We start from the raw sequence: 22,404 nt of genomic DNA, 5'->3' as shown, positions 1-22,404 counted from the left end.
TAGGTTGTGGTGGAGATATACAACAGGCCCTCTAAAACACAAAGAAGCTGAAGTAAGACTATCCAGGACATTAGGGTCTGTAAGAGCTGCAATACTGGAACTCATGAAAGTCATTGGCATGCTGAGGCAAGCTGTGTGCTCAGAAAACAGACCTTGGAAACCCTAATCTTCCCACACACACACACACACACACACACACACACATACCTCCTCAAGGGTGGCCTTTAGGCTCCGAGAACATTATGTTGTCAAGCTCTGTACCAACAACGACGAAGTCTGCAAAGCCGTGGAAAAGCCCATAAACTTCAAAGAAACATGTTAAGACATCAGCAAAGGACAGCTTAGCAAAAGACATGTCATTAGCAAAAGACATAGCTTAGTGGGTAAAGTGCTTGAACTGTAAACAGTTTACTGAGCTTACAGTAAACTTGAGAGTAAGAGAAATGAAATTATTGACTTCGGGGCAACACATCAATAAGAAGAAAAGCAGAGTCTAGAAAATCCATTTTAAAGTCGTATCTCATAAAATTGCTGAGATGAGAAACTACAAAATGACAAGGAATGAGTGGCAGGATGGAGATGCAAACAGCTGATGTAACAGTTCAAGAGTGGAGTTCAAGGAAGAAGCTACAGTAACAGTTCAAATCCAAATGAAGGATCCACTTTTGATCAGAAAAGGACAGTCTTTTTGTTCTATTCAGGGTTTCATTGATGGGACTCACCTGCATCATGGGGAGTCATCAGCTTTCCTGAAAGCCTGCTAATCTGAGCACTTACCCCTACCTAAAGCACTTAAACAAACATTCAGAATGTTCTACCATATATGTGACACAATGGCCCAGCAAATTTGACAAAATAATGTGGCTTATGTTTATGTTTTAGTACAATTTTTAATGAAGAAAGGGAAAACAACAAGTCGTGATGAGGATAAAATACTGGTGTACTATTTGTGTGAAATGATAGAGCTGTTTTGAAAAACAGTTTGGGAGTTCCTCAAAAGGTTAAAACTACAGTTACCACATTATTTGTGTGAAATTATATAGCTGCTTTGGAAAACACTTTGGCAGTTCCTCAAAAGGTTAAAACTACAACTAACACATGACCATTCCATTCCTAAGCATATTATCAAAAGAAGTGAAAGTAGGATATAGATAGTTGTGTACCAATGTTCACAGAAGCATGACACACACAATAGCCAAAAATTGGAAGTAACACAAATGTCCAAAACTGAGTACAAAAAAAAAAATGTAGTGTATATGTAAAATGGGGTATTAGCCTTTAAAAAGAAAGAAATTCAGGTCTAGAGAGCAACCTGAATGAACCTCAAAAACCTTGCTGGGTGAAATAAAGTAGACAAAAAGGGACACACATTCTATAATTCTACTTATATGAACATTCAGACGTAGAATGTAGATTACAGCTTACCAGCAACATGAAGAGGATAAAATGAGGATTCAACTGTTTAATATCTGTTAAATTCCTGTTTGGAGTGATTAGACAATTCTGGAAGTAGATATGGGAATAAATTTCATAATATCACTGAAAATATTTTAATGGCACTGAATTATACAGTTTAAATACTTTTTAATTTATTAATTTTCCCTTTGTATTTTTTATTTATGTTTTTATTAATTACAGTTTATTCACTTTGTATCCCATCTGTAGCTCCCTCCCTCTCTCTTCTCCACCCATGCCCCTCCCCCAGTCCACTGATAGGGAGGTCTTCCTCTCCTTTCTTCTGATCCTAGTCTATCAGATCTCATCTTCCTCTGTGGTCTGGTAAGGCTGCTCCCCTCTCAAGGGGAGGTGATCAAAGAGCAGGCCAATCAGTTCATGCCAGAGACCCCTGTTCCCATTACTATGGGACTCACTTGGACACTGAACTGCCATGGGCTACATCTGTGCAGGAGTTCTAGGTTATCTCCATGAATGGTCCTTGGTGGGAGTATCAGTCTCAGAAAATACCCTTGTGCCCAGATTTTTTTTGTTTCTGTTGCTCTCCTTGTGGAGCTACAGTTTCTTCACTTTGTATCCCCACTGTAGCCCCCTGCCTCATCCCCTTCAACCCTACCCCCTCTCCCTCATCTCCTCCCCTCCCCCTCCCCCAACTCCACTGATAGGGGAGGTCCTCCTCCCCTTCCCTCTGACCCTAGTCTATCAGGTCTCATCAGGACTGGCTGCATGGTCATCCTCCATGGCCTGGTAAGGCTGCTCCTCCATCAGGGGGAAAAGGTCAATGAGTCAGCCACTGAGTTCATGTCAGAGACAGTCCCTGTCCCCATTACTAGGGAACCCACTTGGACACTGAGTTGCCATGGGCTACACCTGTGCAGGGGTTCTAGGTTATATCCATGCATGGTCCTGGGTTGGATTAACAGTCTCAGAAAAGACCCCTATACCCAGATTTTTTGGCTCTGTTGCTCTCCTTGTGGTGCTCCTGTCCCCTCCAAGTCTTCCTAGCTACCCCTTCTTTCATAAGATTCCCCTCACTCTTCCCAAAGTTTGGCTATGAGTCTCAGCATCTCCTTAGATACCTTGCTGGGTAGAATCTTTCAACAGCCCTCTGTGGTGGCCTCCTGTCCTGTTGCCTGTTTTCGCCCTCTTCTGATGTCCATCCCGTTTGCCTTTCTGAGTGAGGACTGGTCATCTCGTGGAGGATCCTCCTTCTTGCTTAGCTTCTTTAGGTGTACAGATCTAAGTATTAGACATATAATACAGGATAAACATACTAAAATTTATACAGTTTAAATTATTAAAATTGTAAACTTTGGAGCTGAAGAGATGGCTTGGTGTACAAAACATTTGCTAAAGGTGAGGACCTGAGTTTGGAGCCCCAGTAGCTGCACAAATGGAGGTGTGGAGGTCTTCCTATAATCCCAGTGCTTCAGGAAATAGAGATGGGGCATGTCTGGGACAAAGTGCCTGCCTAGACTGGCTGTATTGATGAGCTCTAGATTCACGCGAGAGACCCCGCCTCAATACATAAGGTGGAAAGAAATCAAGAAAGACACTCAGTGTCAACTTCTGGCTTCCGTGTGTGTGTGTGTGTGTGTGTGTGTGTGTGTGTGTGTGTGTGTGTGTGTGTGTGCGTGTGTGTGTGTGCCCCTACCCACATGCACACAAACACATATATACAAATGCGCATAGCACAAGTGAGTAAAATGGTAAACCTTACGTTCTCTATTCATCTGTGTGTGGTGCTAGGTATTTAATTCCATGACTTAAGATAATCAAATACCTTACCTAGCATCCGTGGTACCAGAAAATATTATGTAAGTTGCCTAGGTTGCTAAGCAATAAAACAGTCCTACTTAGCTGAAGTATCTGAACAATGACCAGGACCACCATGGCAAGATATGCATAAAGGTGCAATAAGTGGCATTCAAACGTCAGGGGCCACGAACATCTGTGAAATTGGACTTAAAGCCCTTTCAGCATAAGGGAAATCAGACCAGGTACTGCAAATCTAGCCAGCTTCCTGGGGCTAGCGAAGTCATTGGCCTTAGAAAAGAATCTATTACTGCCACTTTGCTAGACCAGCATAATTGCTTACCACATTCTTAATCTTATCCTTATATCCACAGATAGCTACCACAACTCATGAAAGAAGCCTCTCTTTACAACAAGTGGAGACAATTACGGAAAATCCCAGCTGTAAACAATGGATACAGCTGGACACGAGTGGATACACCTACATCAAAAGTGCCTACATCTGTGGCTCGGGGGACACTGCGGAAGAGAGCAGAAGGAATATACAAGTCAGAATACCAGGATATTCTATTTGTCTTTGCCCCAAACTTCGGGAATGCTAGGCAAGCACTGTACCACTCAGCTAGTCCCTCGGCCCCACTATGAATTCTAGAACCTTATTGTTCACCGTATTCACAATAATAGCCACCATCTATGGCTATTTCACCATCTATCACACCTTGTGCTTGTATTTATTGTCTTTGTCGCTATCAGTCATCTTGACCTCGGTATCCTCTAGTCCACAATTATACTTGAAATTTACAATGTAAAACCCTTCCAAATCTCATACTCCAGAGCTGTTTTCTGACCCACCTCTCCTCTGTCAGCACATAGTCCTTGGCTCCCAATATGCTTGTTCTTGCTTTTTATGACAGTAGCAAAACATACAGAATGTATATATGATATACATTGTACACAATGTATATATACAGACTGTAGATGTAGCTCAAGGTAAGGCATTTGATTATCATGGTTTGAGGTTGGGCCCCTGTTGCTGAAAACACCACACATTTAGGGCATAAGACCTGGATAATTCAAGCTGGATCTAACCATGGGAGGCAACCAGGGGCTACATCAATAGTCTGTATTGTTTGGGGAATCATTTGGACTACCCTGATCAACCAACTGAAAAAAAGTTCTTATGCCTGTGGTTCTTATTAATCTTTGCTTCTTGTGGGGAACAATTGTCAACCCAAGACGCTTAACTTCCTTTAAGCATCTCCCCTGGAAATGGCAGCATAAATAATACCATAGCAATGGTAATAACAATGGAAATGTTAACTTGGAAAGGTTCCACCCTTATACAAAGAACTACAGGAAAGTAATTACTAAGAAAAACAGAATAAGCCTCTCACAGGGATGAACCCCCTTATTGGTTATTTGATGCACAGTGGCTAGCCCTAAAACCATACAAACACAAACAACAAAAACAGGCTCAGCAGATCATATTTATGTATTTGTGCATACACACACATATACGTGTGTGTGTATGTAACAATGATAATAAAAAAAGAGGCTATCAATTTGAGAGTGGGGGAGACATGGGACGATTGGAAGGAGGATACCTGGGAGGGGCTGGAGGGAGAAAGTGATATAATTCTATTTCAATTAAAAACATATTTTTAAAATAAGTAGGAAAAAAGAAAATTGTTAATGAATTTTGTATGAAGGATTTTATAAGAAAGAAAAGAGAGGCAAACAGATCAGCAAATGATGAGTCCTAGGAGTAAAGACATATATGTTTAAAAACAGCAATGGTCACTGCTCATGCCTATGCTTCTGGGACTACACCCATTAGTTTGGCAATATGCTGTCTAATGAGGCTGTGCGGAAAATTTTAGAAGAAAAAAAAGGATTTCTGACTTCACCAGCACTGTTTATCCACATTTCAGATTCCATTTGCCTTCTGCTGATAATACCAGATATCTGTGATACACCCCTTTATTACGGCAAAGCCTATAACCTAGGATAGTCCCAGGAGCCACAAAGTAAAATCAGGAAAAACAGCAGGCCACAAAGATGACAGGAAGTAAGCTCCCTACTCAGACATCTTTAGAATTCAATAAAAAGAAAGACTAAGTGTTCAAGGCCTTTAACCTAGCAATTTTTATAGTCCACACTCTACTGTGAGTACTTTCAGATGCACTTGGGCTTCATGGTTCCTTGTGTTCTTGCTTGTTTCTGTTATGTTGGAGATTAGAGGCTGTGTTTTCTATTATGACTTGGTATTAAGGGTTCAAAAATACAAGACAGGCATGACAGCACCTGCCTTTAATCACAGCATCAGGGAGGCAAGAGGATCACCATGAATTTGAGGCTAGCCTGAGCTACACAGTAAGATTCTGTCTTAAATAAAACACAGGGGGCTCGAAAGATGGCTCAGGTGTTAAAGTTGTTGCAATGCAATTGTGAGGAACTGAGTTTGGATCCTTAGCATCCATGTACAAAGAGAAGTCCAGAGGCATGTTGAGCAGATGCAGGAAAAGCCCTAGGATTTGCTGACCGGATCTCACCATATTTGTGAACTCCAAGTTCAGTGAGAGACTCTGATTCCAAAAGTAAAGTGGATCGCAATTAAGGAAGATACCTAACATCAATGCCCAGCCTCTACAGGCATGGGTATATGCATACACAAGCCCACACCCACACATGTGAGCATGCACACAGATAAGTACACACACCCCACATACCTCCAACTCCAAGGCTACACAGAAGCCTAGTAAAATATTTCATATTTAACAAAAAAATCTAATAATAAAATCTGTTATTTAGTAAACATAAGAAATCCCAACATTTTGTTTTAAAGTGTAATTTTACATTATTCTTCTATTTCATAGGATATAACATTTTGACAAGTCTTTTGGGGGTTGACAGTCAAAGATCACCAACATACAATAGTGGTCGATTTTATTTTATTTTTAAATTAAATTTATTCATTTTACAATCTGATCACACCCCCTCCGTCCTTTCCACCCAGTCCCACCCTCCCCCCTTCTTCCTCCTTTCCCCTCTCCCTTTCTCCTCAAAAAAGGAACTCCCCTCTGCCCCCCACAATCCCACCCTGACACATCAAGTCACATCAAGACTAAGCGCATCCTCTTCCACTGAGGCCAGACAAGGCAGCCCCATTAGCGGAAAGTGATCCAAAAGCAGGCAACAGAGTCCATGTCAAAGACAACTCTGCTCTGCTTGCTAGAGGATCCACCTGAAGATCAAGCTGCCCATCAACTACATGTGTATAGGGGGCCTAAGTCGTGTCCATGCTTGCTCTTTGGTTGGTAGTTCAGTCTCTGTGAGCCCCTATTGGTCTAGGTTAGCTGATTATGTTGGTCTTCTTGTGGAGGTCTTGTCACCCCAGCATCCTTCTAGCCTTCTCCCAATTCTTCAACAAGACTCCCCAAGTGCCACCTAATGTTTCGCCATGGGCCTCAGCATCTGTTTCCATCCACTGGTAGGTAGAGCCTCTCACCACAATAATTTTAAGATGCGTTTTGAAGAAATATAACATTCATTTTCAAAACAGGCATTCTTTTACTGCTTTTGGAGAAAAACAATTTTCATAGATTTATCTTATGTACTAGAATTCTTCTCAGGATTATATTTTTAATCTCTTAGCTCTTTTTTATAAAAGAGTTTATCTGATCGTTATTGTTAATAACAAACTATGAGTTTTTAAGTTTACAGGAAAACAGAAAACAAAATTTGAGAGAGATTCTCACTATGTAGCCCTGGACTACTCTGTACATAGCAGGCTGGCCTTGGAGTCACAGAAGTCCGCCTGTCTCTGCCTCTTGAATTCTTGGATCAAAGGCAGACACCACTGCCCTCGGTAGAAAAGAAAAATGTGTGTATGTGTGGCACACTGCTCACTGAAACGTTCCACAGCAATAGAAATGCTGTAGACCTTCCGGGGATGTAGTTGCAGCTATATGTATGTGACCACTGAGTATTTGAAATATGGACAGTGGGGCTAAGTGTGTGTCTATGTGCAAAGAAATCAAGAGTATCAGAGAAAGCATGCCTAGACTCTGGATAGCATCTGAAAGATAAGGGCAGAAAGGAAGCAAAAAGTTATGCCTTTCTGACTCAGAAATTTTGGCAAACCCAACATAGCCTCATCATTGTGACTCCTAGAGACTACCAAAAAGCTCCTCCCCCACCCCCCACGCCCCCACCAGCCATGGCTTTAACGTCTTTGTCAAAAACTGGGTAGCTGTAGCCGTGTGGGTTTGTTTGTGGGTCCTGTATTTGATTTGGTTGATCTGTATGTCTGTTTTTATGACAATGTAACACCATCTTTACCACTCTGGCTCTGTAATATAATCTGAGATCAGGTACTATGACAGCTTTAGGATTATACTCTCTGCTAGGGTTGTCCTGTCTTTTGTGCTTCCATATGTATTATAAGACTGTTTTAATGTTTTTTGTTTTTGTTTTGTTTTGTTTTAGTTTTGTGAAAAATGTCATTGGAGTTTTGATTGGGATTAGGTTGAATCAATTCAATAATGTAACTATTGTAGTAATTCTTGCACGAGCATAAAAAGCCTTTCCATCTTCTAGTTAAACCTTCAAACTTACAGTAGAAAACAAAGGGTAAAAAACTTCAAGATGCCATCATAGGCAAGAATTGCTAAAAAGGACTCCAATAGCACAAGAAATGACTCCAAAATTGAACAACCATTCACAAATGGGTTACATGGAATTAGAAAGCTGAGCTGGAGTGTGACTCAGTTGGTAGTGCCTGATTAGCATGCATGAGGCTCTGGGTTTGGTCCCCAGCACTGCATTAACCAGCCATGGTGGTATACACATACCATTTCAGAACTCAAAAGCTGGTGACAGGAGAATCAGGAGTTCAAGTTCATCTTTGGCTATTGAGGTGGAGTCCAGCCTCAGTTACATGAGAGTCTGTCTCAAAACAAAGCAAAAAAGAAAACAAAAGAAATACAAGAGAAATAGTTACCACAGTAATATGCTAGCCTATAAAATGAAAGGAAAATCCATGCAGGTATACATCAGACAGGGGTTAATAGCTATAAAGCACAAAGAACTGTAAAGATTTACCAGGATAAAAACCAATCTCTCAGCCAATAAAGGGCCTAATGAATTGAATAGACAGCTTTCAAATTAAAAAAACAACAACAACATAATTGTCCAATAAATAAAGTATTCTACATCCTTAAGCCATCATGAAAATGCACGCTAAAACTATCCTGAGATCCCATTTCACCCCAATCACAATGGCTAATATCACAAAAAACATATCAATAAATGTTGGCTAGAGTATGAGGAAAAGGAAACATACACTGCTGGTGGGAATATTTGTAAAGCCACTATGAAAAAAACTGTGAGGATTTATCAAACAAAACAATAAGAATAGAACGAACATGTGATTCAGCTATACTATTTCTGGGTTTATACCCAAAGAATTCTAAGTTCTTATATAGAGATACTTAAATATCCATGTTTATTTTTACACTATTCCAAAAAGCTAGGAAATGATGCATTATATATGTTCAACAACAGGTGAATGAAGAAAATATGGTACATATATGCAACACATTTTTTCAGCTACAAAAATTGAAATCCTGACACGTATGGGTAAAAAGGATGGAACTAGAAGTCAAATAAGCCAGCCTCAGAAAAATATTGTTCGTACATTTTTTTCAAACATTAATATTATAAATTTTACTTTGTGTGCATGTATGTGTGTGGTGGTGTAGGGTCATGAATCAAGAAAGACGACTGTGAGATAGAAAGAGGATAGCTTAAGATGGGGGTTGGAAAGGGATATTAGAATATATGTGACACTGAAGAAAAGGATTTTGTGGGGGAAAATGGAGATCAGGAATAAGGGGGGGTGGAGGGACTAGAGGAGGTGCACCAATAAGAACAATGAGCATATGAAAATACTATAATGACGTTTATTTCTTATATTTTACTTATTTATTTTAAATAAAGAATGATTCAAGAATTTGTCATCCTTGTGCAACAGGAAATGCTAATCTATTCTCTATTACTTTAATTTTAGTATATGCCAAAATGAGCATGTGTATGCTTATTTAAAAGTTAACAAAAAAAAAAATCAAACTTGTAGTACCCCTAAATGGTCTCATTATTATCTGTTGTGTCCAATTATTCAATATTACAAGTGTAACCCTAGGTAATTAATCGGTATTTTATTTAATTCCCAACATACTATACTTTTCTAGTGTTTTTTTCACTACCAAGATAGATATTTATAGACTTGTGATGATAGCATACAATCATAGTGATTCTTTTTTTAACTTTTATTAATTACACTTTATTCACTTTGTATTCCCCCATAAACCCTTCCCTCCTCCCCTTCTAATCCCATTCTCCCTCCCCCTTCTTCACGAATGTTCTTCCCCAAGTCCACTGATAGGGGAGGTCCTCCTCTCCTTCCTTCAGATCTTAGTCTATCAGCTCTCATCAGGAGTGGCTGCATTGTCATCTTCTGTGGCCTGGTAAGGCTGCTCCACCCTCAGGGGGAGGTGATCAAAGAGCAGGCCAATCAGATTATGTCAGAGGCAGTCCCTCTTCCCACTACTATGAAACCTACTTGGACACTGAACTGCCATGGGCTATGTCTGTGCAGGTGTTCTAGGTTATCTCCATGCATGGTATTTGGTTGGAGTATTAGTCTCTGGAAAGACCCCTGTGTTCAAATTTCTGGTTCTGTTGTTCTCCTTGTGGGGTTCCTGTCCTCTCCAGATCTTACTATTTCCCACTTCTTACATAAGATTCCCTGCACTCTGCCCAACAGTTGGCCATAAATCTCAGCATCTGCTTTGATAGTCTGCAGGGCAGAGCCTTTCAGAGGCCCTCTGTGGCAGGTTCCTAATTTGTTTCCTGTTTTCTTCTTCTTCTGGTGTCCATCCTCTTTGCCCTTCAGGATGGAGATTGAGCATTTTAGTCAGGGTCCTCTCTCTTGATTAGTTTCTTTAGATGTACAGATTTGATGCTTTGTAAATATTTTTTCATAAAGAATTCTGAGGAATTTTTATTCATACAGCAATTGATGAACATCACTGAAAACATGACAAGCTAGACTTCTCTGAATAATGAGAAAAATAACAGCTCTACAACATACAGATTACTGCTGTGAACTTATTTAACTTATTTCCACTAAATATTATCTATGTATTATATTTTAAAAATACACACATATTTAATATAATTATCACTGTTCTATATGTTGTCATGACTTGTTTCACATTAGGGATGTAATCTAAGAGCAGGTCATTAAGTGATTTTTGTGATGTGTAAAACCAGACTGTACTTAAGCAAATTAGATGGTCTCTATATGCACTCAAGACACCAGGTAAACAAAAGATATATTAATCTGCTGCAGGAGTAACACAGTATACTGTCTTACGGCAGGCCGCTTCTTCTTTAAAGTGGAGAGTGTATACAATTTATTAGCAAAAACTACATAGTAGGTTTATTTTTACCAGCATTCACAAATATAATGATTATTGTAATGGTATTGCAATGGCTGAGGCAACACTAGGCAAAATGAGAACTTTTCAGCTACACTATAACCTTATGGGACCACTACCATATATGCAGTCCATGGCTGACTAAACTGTTGCTATGTGGCCACAGGACTCTACATAAAAATTTGTATATACAAATTTCTAATATCCTTCATATACAACTTTTTCTAAGCCACTTGAGTAGTATAATCTTACATTTCACTCTTTGCTTGTTGTAAGACTTCAGTTTTATTCAATCATACTACTATTAGTTGAAGAATGATGAATTTAAGCTCAAAAAGTCTGTTACTAGGCAGAGAATTCCACTTTACAGGATAAAAGCATTGAAAGCCTTGAGTACTATTCCTTTTCCAGAAAAACAATTTTAAATGGTGAAGATGATTTGGACAGTGGCCAATTAGAGTTAAGAAAATTACACCAAACTCATGCAGAAAATAAAGTAACAACTATTTGATAAAATATGCTAAATCCTGGTGAGAAAGTGGAAGAGTCTGTGGCACTGTAACTGCTACTGAGCCATGACCCACTCCCTCTTTTTTCAGTGCAGCTTGTGAGAAACTCTACTCCAGGTAGGTGTAGCTCCTAGTAAAGGGTTAATTTAAGGTAGGTTATCAGGAGCACCAAATTACCAATACTTTTCATCGAACCTACCTCTGAGTTACTGGTTTTAAAGTCCTGGTTAATGAGTTCTTTGCCAAGACATTCCTCATTAGCTTGAGGCTCTACTAGAGGAGTTGAGAAAAAAATTACCGTCATAGCACCCTGTCCATAGAAAAGAGGTTCCAGAAGGAAAATAGCATGTTCCACCTAGCCCAGACCCTAGCTAGGACTCAAAGACTTTCCTGCATGGACCAGAGTTCCCCAAACCAGAGAGCTTTGGAAATGTCCACAAAAGAACTGACTGTATTTCAAAAAGAACGTGGGAAAACTCAAGCCCAAATGTACTCCCAAAAGCAATGGAGATTTTGTGGTAAGAAATTAAAAGAAGGTTGGTTTGTTTGTAAAACTAGCAAAATAATGCTAATATATTAACTAGTTTAATACTGAGAAATAGGGGAGTAAACAACTAGGAAAAGTGATTCCAGGGTCAGTAAATGCCAATTTATGCATTAAAAAATAAAATAAAAACAGCTGAGGGACTGGAGTGATGCCCCAATTTTGGTTCCTAACACTCACACTGAGAAGCTCACAACCACCTGTTACTCCAGCAGATCCAACCCCCTCTTTCAGCTTCTTCAGGTCTACTGAAACAAACATATACCAACACACCCATCCACCAAAAAATTAAAAAAAAAAAAAACAACAAATCCAGATGTGGTAGCATGTGCTTGTGAATACCAGAACTGTGCAGATAGAAATACTTATATCCCTGGGGTTCCCTAGAAAGCCAGACTAGCCTACTTGGAGAGCTATGGGCTAGTAAGAAATTCTATCTAAAAACAAGAGAAAACAAAACAAAATGGACTACTCAAGTGGCAACACATGCTGGAGAGGATGTGGAGAAAGGAGAACCCTCCTCCATTGCTGATGGGAATGTAAACTTGTACAACCACTTTGGAAATCAATCTGGTGCTTTCTCAGACAATTAGGAATATCGCTTCCTCAAGATCCAGCTATACCACTCCTAAGGCATATACCCAAAATATGCTCAAGTACACAACAAGGACATTTGCTCAACCATGTTTGTAGCAGCTTTATTTGTAACAGCCAGAACCTGGAAACAACTCAGATGTCCCTCAATGGAGGAATGGATACAGAAATTGTGGTACATTTACACAATGGAATACTACTCAGCAATTAAAAACAAGGAAATCATGAAATTTGTAGGCAAATGGTGGGAACTAGAAAAAGATCACCCTGAGTGAGTTATCCCAGAAGCAGAAAGACACACATGGTATATACTCACCCAAAGTGGTTATTAGACATATAATATAGGATAAACATTAAAATCCCATATGCTGTACTCCTCCTTGCTCTCTTTCAAGTTCATGGGTTCATTTTTTTTTCAATTATTGTTACATGCATACAGTCTAATTGTTTTATGTAACTTCTTCCAAATGAGTATAGCAATTTCAATTAATTTTTATAGTTTTTTTTAAAAAACTTATTTTTTATTATTTTAAAGTGTGTGTGTATACATATACACATAAGCACATAGAGGCCAGAGAACAATGTCAAGTATCTTCTTATACCATTATTCACTTTCTTTTACAGATAGTACCTTGTACTTAAAATTTTTTATTTACTGTAAAGAATACACTTTAATGATAGAGGGTCACTATCAATTTTATTTAAAAATTAGGAAGTAAATGGGAGAAAATAAATAATTTATGCTCATGATATCTAACACTAATAATATAGGAATAAGTAAAACATATTAAAATGTTACTAATGGTACAATGTAGATTTTATTTTCCTTCTTAGAGTTTCTCATATTTTTAATTTGAGATATAATGAGATATATTCCATGATGAGATATATTACTTTAATAATAATAAGATGGAAAAAGCAGTAAGTCTTCCTTTTAATCTTGAACAGAAAAATGAACAATAGAAACAAAGAGATAAATTAGAAGGGGAAAATAGCCAATAAAATATGCAAATGTAAACTTGTCCTACCATTTGTAATAACACTTACAAATAATAAATCTTTCTCACATCTGAAATTGGCAAATGTATTTCAAGGCAGCAGAAAACACCCATTTCTGTTTCTTTAAAACACAAAGGATGAAGGAAAAGGAGTTGGTATTTCTGTTGCTTTGCTACCACCCACAGGCAATTATATAAAATACAGCTAAGAAAGTATTCTCCCGACCTGAAATTTATATTGGCAGTATGTTCCACACACATCCCCAAACACACAGAGAAGTAGAAGAAATGTAAGAAACTTATTATTGCTTAAAACTTGGACTACAGAAGTATAAGTAGCTACAGAAGTAAAATGGAAATAATGAAAGGGGAATTCTGGTGCAAATTAATGCATAAAGAATTCAGATGAATGAAAATGTGTATTCAAAGTACAGGAGTATAGGCTGCTTCCTGGGCCTTAAAACAAATTCCACCAATCATAAAACAATTGAAATCATATGGAATATATTACCTTCACATAACTGATTTGATCTAGAAAAGATCAGAATAAGAAATTCCCAGTCTCTTATTCTCTATAGCATAGTCAGCTGTTGATCTCTGTGTTAATCCCTAAATACTGAGAAGAGAAGCTTCTCTGGTGAGGATTGAAAGATTCATTAAGATATCAATATATAAGTATAAGTGTCAGCTTAATATTAAGTCCATTTAGTTATACATATGAACTTACAGCAGTTGTGACAGCATACAAAAGACCTATGCAAGCTTAAGCCAGAATATAGCCCAGCATGAAGAGGGAAGGTAGATCCAGCCCTACCAAACAGCTACTGGTAATTTAATCTAGAAGTACTTGGGGAAGGGGATGTAAATGATCAAAACACACATGAAATACTAAAAGAGCTAATAAAATATATTAAATATAATAAAATATGTTAAAAAGACACCTACTTAAACAGATATTTAACAATAATTTTGAAATTATAAAAAAAATTAAAAGAAATTCTGAAATTTAAAAGCACAGCAACTGAAATTAATTTGAAGGCTACTATAGTACGGACAAACGTTGAAATTCTATTCTAAATGAAAGAAGGCAAACAAAAAAGGTCATGTATTATAAAAAATTCCATTTATTTGGTATATCTAGACTACGCAAGTACATAGAGGAGAGATGAAAATGAATATTGGGTTCCTTTTTCTGTGGTAATGGAAATGTTCTGGAATTAGTGCTAATTGATATACAACCTTGTACATGTATTAAAAACATCTGAATACTGCATATCTAAGCAATGAATTATATGTTAAATGAAATTTCAATAAATGGAATAGTTAACTTTCTTAAAGCAACAATAACAAATGATGACAATGTCAGGAATTGGATCACTCTTATGTTGTTGATAGAAGTGAAAAAAGGCCCAGTAATTCTACAAAAGTAGAACAAACAAACAAACAAACAAAAACTAAGCTAAACACTTATTAATGATGTAACAATGCTTCTTTTGAAAACTCTGTTTAGTTCTCTAGATCATTTTTAACTGTGTTGTTGGTTTTCTTTTTTATTTTAAAATATTTTATTTTTATTAATTACAGTTTATTCCCTTTGTATCCCACCTGTAGTTCCATCTCTCTTCCCCTCCCAACCCCCTTTCCTCTTCTCCACCCATGCCCCTTTCCCAGTCTACTGATAAGGAAGGTCCTCCTCCCCTTCCATCTGATCCTATTCTATCAGGTCTCATCAGGACTGGCTGTATTGTCTTCCTCTATGGCCTGGTAAGGGTGCAACTCCCCAAGGGGGAGGTGATCAAAGAGCAGGCCAATCAGTTCATGTCAGAGAGAGTCCCTGTTCCCATTACTAGGGAACCCACTGGACACTGAGCTGCCATGGACTACATCTGTGCAGGGGTTCTAGGTTATCTCCATGAATGGTTCTTGGTTGGAGTATCAGTCTCAGAAAACACCCTTATACCCAGATTTTTTGGTTCTGTTGCTCTCTTTGTGGCTCTCCTGTCTCCTTCATGTATTTCTATCTCCCCCTTCTTTCATAAGGGAACTCTGCCCAAAGTTTGGTTATGAGTCTCAACATCTGCTTTGACACTCCGCAGGTTAGAGTCTTTCAGAGGCCCTCTGCGGTAGGCTCCTATCCTGTTCCCTGTTTTCTCCCTCTTCTCATGTCCATATTCTTTGCCTTTCTGAATGAGGATTGTGCATCTTACCCAGAGTCCTCCTTCTTGATTAGCTTCTTAGCACAGGAGACAACTTCCTGAACAGAAAACCAACAGCACAGGCTCTGAGATCAACAGTCAATAAATGGGACCTCATGAAACAGAAAAGCTTCTGAAAAGCAAAGGACACTGCCGCCAGAACAAAACTACTGCCTACGGATTGGAAAAAGATCTTCACCAAATCCTATATTTGACAAAGGGCTAATATCCAAAATATATAAAGAATTCAAGAAGTCAAGCAGAAAAAAAAAAAAAGTAATCCAATTAAGAAATGGGGTAGAGAGCAGAGCAAAACAGAATTCTCAACTGAGGAATATCAAATGGCAGATAAACACTTAAAAGAAATGCTCAGTGTCCTTAGTCATCAGAGAAATGCAAATCAAAATGACCCTGAGATTTCACCTTATACCCATAAGAATGGCTAAGATCAAAAAACTCAAGTGACAACACATGCTGGAGAGGATGTGGAGAAATGGGAACCCTCCTCCATTGCTAGTGGGAATCTAAACTTGTACAACCACTTTGGAAATCAATCTGGTGCTTTCTCAGACAATTACGAATAGTGCTGCCTCAAGGTCTAGCTTTAGCACTCCTAGACATATATCCAAAATATATGTCTACATATATGTTGTATACATATATGTATACAAGGACATTCGCTCAACCATGTTTGTAGCAGCTCTATTCGTAATAGCCAGAAGCTGGAAACAACCCAGATGCCCCTCAACTGATGAATGGATACAGAAATTGTGGTACAGTTATACAATGGAATACCACTCAGCAATTAAAAACAAGGAAATCATGAAATTTGCAGGCAAATGATGGGATCTAGAAAAGATCACCCTGAGTGAGGTATCCCAGAAGCAGAAAGACACACAGGGCATACACTCACTCATAAGTGGATATTAGACATATAATATAGGATAAACATACTAAAATCTGTACACCTAAAGAAACTAATCAAGAAGGGTTGTTGGTTTTCTTGATGTTTAGTTTTTACCAAGAGAGGAGGTCCTTCCTAGAATGAACATAGCAACTGGTTGTCCATGGCCTAATAGTCAGCCCTGAAAACATAAATACAAGCAGGATTAAATGAACAAACAGATCATATTTAAGAATAAATGTGTGTGTGTGTGTGTGTGTGTGTGTGTGTGTATGTGTATGCATGCAGTAACAACAGTGATAAAAACAGGTGAGTTTGAAGGACAGGTGAGGAGGATGGTGGTAGGATTTCGAAGAAATAAAAGGAAAAGGAAATGTTGTAATTATGATCTCAAAGATAATAAAATAAAACTTCCTTATAAACTCCTGACACTAAACCTCTGACAGATGTATACTTTGAAGTTCCTGCCATTCTTTGGTCTAACTCTTCAGTTGATAGTTTTTGTTGTTATATAAAAACATTTTATTTTCATGAGACCCCATTTGTCAATTGTTGGTTTTATTTCCCATACTATCAGAATCCTATTTAGAACATTTCTATCTGTGCCCATATGTTGAAACATACTTCCTACTTTTTAATCTAGAAATTTCACAGTATGAGATCTTAGATTGAGGTCCTCAATCTATGTGGAGCCATATGCTTGGTTTTGTTTGTTTGTTTGTTTATGGTTCGTTGGTTGGTTGATTTTTGGTCAGATGAAACTAGGTCAAGTTCCAGTTTCATTTTTCTGCACATTGCTACTCATGTTCTGTAACAGCACCATTTGTTGAAGATGCAGTATGTAGCTTGGGTATCTTTGCCAAAGACCAGGTGATTGCAGTTGTCTTAACTTTTATCATGGCCTTGTATTCTATGCCATTGACTGTGTCTATATTTGTGCCAGAACTATGTTGTTTTCATTAATACAACAGCTCAATAGTACAACCTGAAACTAGGTATGGTAATAATTTCAGTGGTGTTCTTTTTGTTCAGGATTGCTTTGGCAATCCTTGATCTATTGTGCTTCCATATAAATTTGAAGGGTTTTGTTGTTGTTGTTACTTTCCCATATCTGTACAGAATGAACCCATCTCACTGCCCCACCCCATCCACTCTTCCTCCATTTCTCTTCATTAGGGAAAACGTGGTTAAGGATACAGAAGTCACGGATTTGCCAAGTGTTCTCAATTGAACAGCTCAATAATATAGGGACTGGTAGCTCTTCAAAGTGGAGAAACTGAAGCTTGACGAGGTTAACGTACTTGCTCATGTCAGCAAAAACATGGGTGGGGCTAGCCTATTTCTGTGAAAGGGTTATTTGCTCACAGAGCGAGTGAAAAGACTGTGACAGTGCTACTTATTTTCAGTTTATAACAAGGGCTGAACCTTTCCTTACACCATTGTTCCAAATTGCAAATCATTTCCTTCTGTGACTCTTAGATTACTAGAGGTAGAACTTCAAATTTGGAGAAACAGTCCAACATGAATAGGACTAGAAGTGAAAATAGAATTGTATTTGTTTAAGAGAGGGTCCTAGCAGCCTTGTCTGGCCTCAATAGAAGAACATGAGCCCAGTCCTACTGATATGCCAAGGCAGGCTGATACACATGGAAAATCTCATCTCCCCTTCTCTAAGAAAGAAAGGGAGGAACAGGGGGAAGGGAAGGGAAGTGATAGGGAGGGACTGGGAGGAGAGGGGGAACTTCCTACCAGCATGCAAAGTAAATAAATTAATTAATGAAAAAATGTAAAGAGTGAGAGCTAGAGTGAGAGAGAGCAAAAGCAAGACACAGCAAGAAAGAGAGGAGGGGGGTCCTAAGCTGTAGTTTCTATGTGCCTTCATCCTGCTTCAAATCTTCAATCCTTCCATTTGTTCACTAGCTCACAGAAAAATTCTCTTTCCTGCCATAGTTTCAGATCTAAATAAAGTCCAACAGAAATTTGATACAGTCTGAAAATGAAGAGAACACCAAAAGGTTTCTACTTTTGTGACTTACTTTTCAGCTCCTTTGGCTTCTGCCATCCATTGGTTTAAAAGTTGGGGAAAGCCACCCATGACTGCGAGAGTCTGGGTCAAGAAAGTCAGTCAGAGACTTCTGGGCAATGGTAGACTAGAAGTTTCCTTCATCTAAACCTGCAAAGGAAAGAATCAGAATTAAAAAAAAAAAAAACCTAGACACAAATTAAAGACAGGAATCCCTGTGGATATCCACACAGTAAGTGGAAGAAACCTGAGATGTACACAGAAAAGAGGGACAAATGGTAGGAAGTAAGCAGACTATGGCTCACTCTGGGCAACAGAAGCCACTTCCTGAAGCACTTTCTTCCTCTCTCAGTAGGAGTGGACACTGAAGCAGCTGCTCAAGAAGATTCCCAAGTAAAGCCACAAGATTTACCAAGGGGTGTGTAAATCATAACACACAAACACAAGTAACATAAAGCAAGGCCACAGACTCTCCTAGAAAGATCATAGTTCCTCAACTACAGAGTTCAAAAATATTAATAGACAAAATGCTAGACAAACATTTCAAACCTCTACTGATAAGAATGATAAATGATCTGAAAGAGGATACAAACAAGCAGATGTATTCAAAGTAGGATATGAAAACTAAAGATACAAGGAAACCCTGAGGAACTAGTCAGCAAAAACAGATGAAAATACCAGCAACATTGGCAAAAGAATGAGAATACAGAAGAAAAATTGAGCAAGAAAATTGAAATTTCCATGGCATGTGTGCACAAATACATACAAGTATAAAACACACACACACAGAGACAAATACAATAAATATCATTATAAAAAGCCATAAGTGGCCAGACTTGGTGGCACATGCCTGTAATCCCAGCACTCTGGAGGCAGAGGCAGGCAAATCTCTGAGTTTGAGGCTAGCCTCGTCTACAAAGCAAATCCAGAGAGCCAAGCATACACAGAAAAACCCTGTCTCTGGGAGACAAAAGCTGTAAGGGAGTCATATGTATTGGTACATGCCTGCAATCCTAGGCATGTACTTCTGATATCAGAAGTAGATATAAGAGGATGAGAAACTCCGAGTCATCCATAGCTATACAGTAAGTTCAAGGTCAATCTGGACTACATAAGACACTGTCTCAAAGGAGGTAAGCAAGCAAACAAAACAACCTCCCAAACAAGCAAAAAAGCCGTAAGGAAAAAACACGAACAAAGCAGAAACATCAAAATAACATCAGACCATTGGATCAACAACTCTAGATGCCAGAGACTGTAGAATGACGTATTTCAAGCCCTGAAAAATAACCACAAACCAAAAGTGCTATATCCAGAGAAAGTGTTTTGAAGAACTGATAGAGAAGACGTTTCAAGCACAAAACTGCAGCTGTCCCTGACCGCCAGAACAACACTGCAGAAGGCACTTAAAGGAGTGTCATAGCAAGAAATAAATGTCATGAGGAGAACAGATGAATACATGAATAGGAAGGAAGCCACCACGTCCAACTCAGTAAGCCAGGCAGTCCTCAAGAGTAATAGGACAGAAAAAAACAACAAACAATATTGCAATCAACCAGGAAAATAACCAACAAAATATAGGAAGTAGTAAACATCTGTCAGCAGTAACCGTACATGTAAATGACCTTGACTCGCCAATAAACAAAGATTGTCTAAACAGATTTAAAAATCTAGATTCAGCTATTTGTTTTCTCCAAGAAATACACATCACTGATAAAGTTACACACCAACATGGAAAACCAAAGGAAAAAAAAACCATTCGTCAAGGGAAATACACTGAAAACAAGCTAGTATAGCCATTCTGATACCTCACAAAAGATTTCAAGCAAAGAGTATTTAAAAAGATAAAGCAGGCCCCTGTGTATGAATAAGGGGAATAATTCATCAAGAAGCACCAAAAGGTGGGGCTTTAAAATTTTGTGTGTGTGGTTACAAAGAGGTTTATTATGGAAAAGGCAAAACTGAGACAGTGGGAGAGCTTAGAAGAGAGAGGAGAATACAGAGTGGGGAAAGAGAGAGATGGAGAATAAGAGGGACATGGATAGAAAAGAGGGAGAGAAAACAGTAGAGACTGGGGCTATAAAACAAACACTAATAGGTATAAAAGGTCACCCAAGTCCTGATATAATCATACTGGTTGATCTCACTATTATCTTTAGATAAGACACCCAAACTAAATATCAACAAAGGAAATTCAGAGTACATAGAACAAATAAACTTATCAGATATAAGGTAGGGAATATAAAACTTTCTTAGTAGCTCATGGTACCTTCTCTAAAATAGACCATGTTCTATGCTACAATCGAAATCCTGACCAAAAAATACAAAAGAACGACAATAACTTTCTGAATATTATCAGATCCCGGTAAAGTAGAAATCAATGGCAAGAATAACTACAGAAACTACACACATAGACAGAGGTTGAACAACACACTCATGAATATCCAGTGGGTTACTGAAGAAATCAGGTGGGAAATGAGAAAGTTCTTAGAAACAAATAAACGCCAAAGTACAACTTCCCAGAACCTTGGGAAGGACCTTACCTAATGGAGCCTGTTTTCTTAATGGCTTTCAGGCTTAATATCCTATAACTCATGAAAGTTTAACGGTACTGGTAACTGTGCTATTGAGGGTGACAGTGGTTTGAACAAATAAGCGAACAGGTTAAGTAAAGTATGACCTTCCTCCAGAGACATAATTTTATTTTTTTTAAATTAAATGTGTATGTTCCAGAGCATTCTCAGCTTGCTGAGCTCTAGGGAATGCTGAGGTGGGGGTTGTCAGCTTGATGATGAGACTGCATGGGCAAAAACTCAGAAGCCAAAAAGAAGGCCACAACCAACTGTGCTTCTAATTTACCCTACCAAAGCAGTAGCAGGGGGTGGTATCAGCCCACCCACACAGGCTGGAGAGGTTTCAGGACTAGGACAAAGATGAGAGAAGTGTGATCTACGACAGACGGGAAAGAGCAGAAAATGTCAGGGACTGACAAGCCAGGAGAAGCTCTCTTTGAAGGTCTGGGCCTTGTTCCCAGCTGTCTCAAGCATTCTAACAGGAGAGAGGAATGATTTCAAACCTGATGCAAAAGATATCATAGAGTAGACAGACCGACACTTGTCAGACAGAATACAACTCGAATATTTAGGGAAATTTTCAAAATAAAACCTGTCTTATGCTGAAGACGTTGACTATAAAACTATACATGAGAGGCTGAAAACCTGTGCTCCAGTTGGAGGATGCTGTATCCAAAGGCATGGCTCTTGTACTGTGTGACCTCAAGGATGAAATACAACCAAAATTCTGGTAGGTGTGTCTAGTGACACTCATAGTGCTGGGACAGTGAGATACTCAAGATATTCAAGTGTGTATGGGAATCTGTCTGAACACATCAAGATAAAGTCCTGGGAATTTAGGAGCGTAGAGCTGGAAGTCCTAAAACAGTTTAAGGGGCTAACATAAAAGAGATATTCCATTTTCATAGATCCTTTCAAAATTTCAATGAGAGAAACTTCTATGGCTACTGAGTAATGTACTCTCCAAACTACACTAAAAGGAAAATAGCAAATAAGTGTATCTCCATGGTGTTCAGCATCAGAATGAAATATAGTAACCCTTCAGGTCATTTGTATAATAAGATCTTTAATAAGAAACATGTGTCCCATCTGGGTGTGGTGACACACATCTATAATCCCAGCATGGGGAGGCAGAGGCAGGTAGATCTCTAAGTTTGAGTCCAGCCTGGTCTACAAAGCAAGTCCAGGACATCCAAGGCTACACAGAGAAACCCTGTCTCAAAAAAAAAAAAAGAAAAAGAAAAAGAAATCAAAACAAAAAAGAAACATGTGTCCCAAGTTTGTACTTGTGTATTTTAGTGTAAATGGCCATTGATCCTGTAGTCAATATGTAAAACTTAGGTGTGGTCTGC

General features: G+C 38.6%; 1 long non-coding RNA gene across 15 annotated transcripts in view; it reads right to left on the bottom strand.

Moving 5' to 3' along the window:
• The window catches only part of LOC110543739 (uncharacterized), a 38,191-nt gene that overhangs the window by 2,269 nt on the left and 13,518 nt on the right, over nucleotides 1-22,404 (bottom strand). For 12 of the 15 annotated variants that reach the window (XR_009588510.1, XR_009588512.1, XR_009588509.1 and 9 more), the window contains 4 exons: nucleotides 18,493-18,629; nucleotides 2,535-2,694; nucleotides 1,426-1,503; nucleotides 208-276 (listed from right to left, as the gene is read on the bottom strand). This is a non-coding gene — a long non-coding RNA (uncharacterized LOC110543739). Of the gene's footprint in view, nucleotides 1-207; nucleotides 304-1,425; nucleotides 1,504-2,534; nucleotides 2,695-8,063; nucleotides 8,158-18,492; nucleotides 18,630-22,404 lie in introns of all 15 variants that reach the window. The other 3 variants (XR_009588507.1, XR_009588513.1, XR_009588520.1) reach the window with 3 other exon arrangements.

This window comes from Meriones unguiculatus, chromosome X (assembly GCF_030254825.1).
Source record: "Meriones unguiculatus strain TT.TT164.6M chromosome X, Bangor_MerUng_6.1, whole genome shotgun sequence".
Classification (NCBI taxonomy): Eukaryota; Metazoa; Chordata; class Mammalia; order Rodentia; family Muridae; genus Meriones; species Meriones unguiculatus.
Note: the sequence above shows the minus strand (reverse complement) of the source record. Positions and strands in the feature narration are given on the sequence as shown.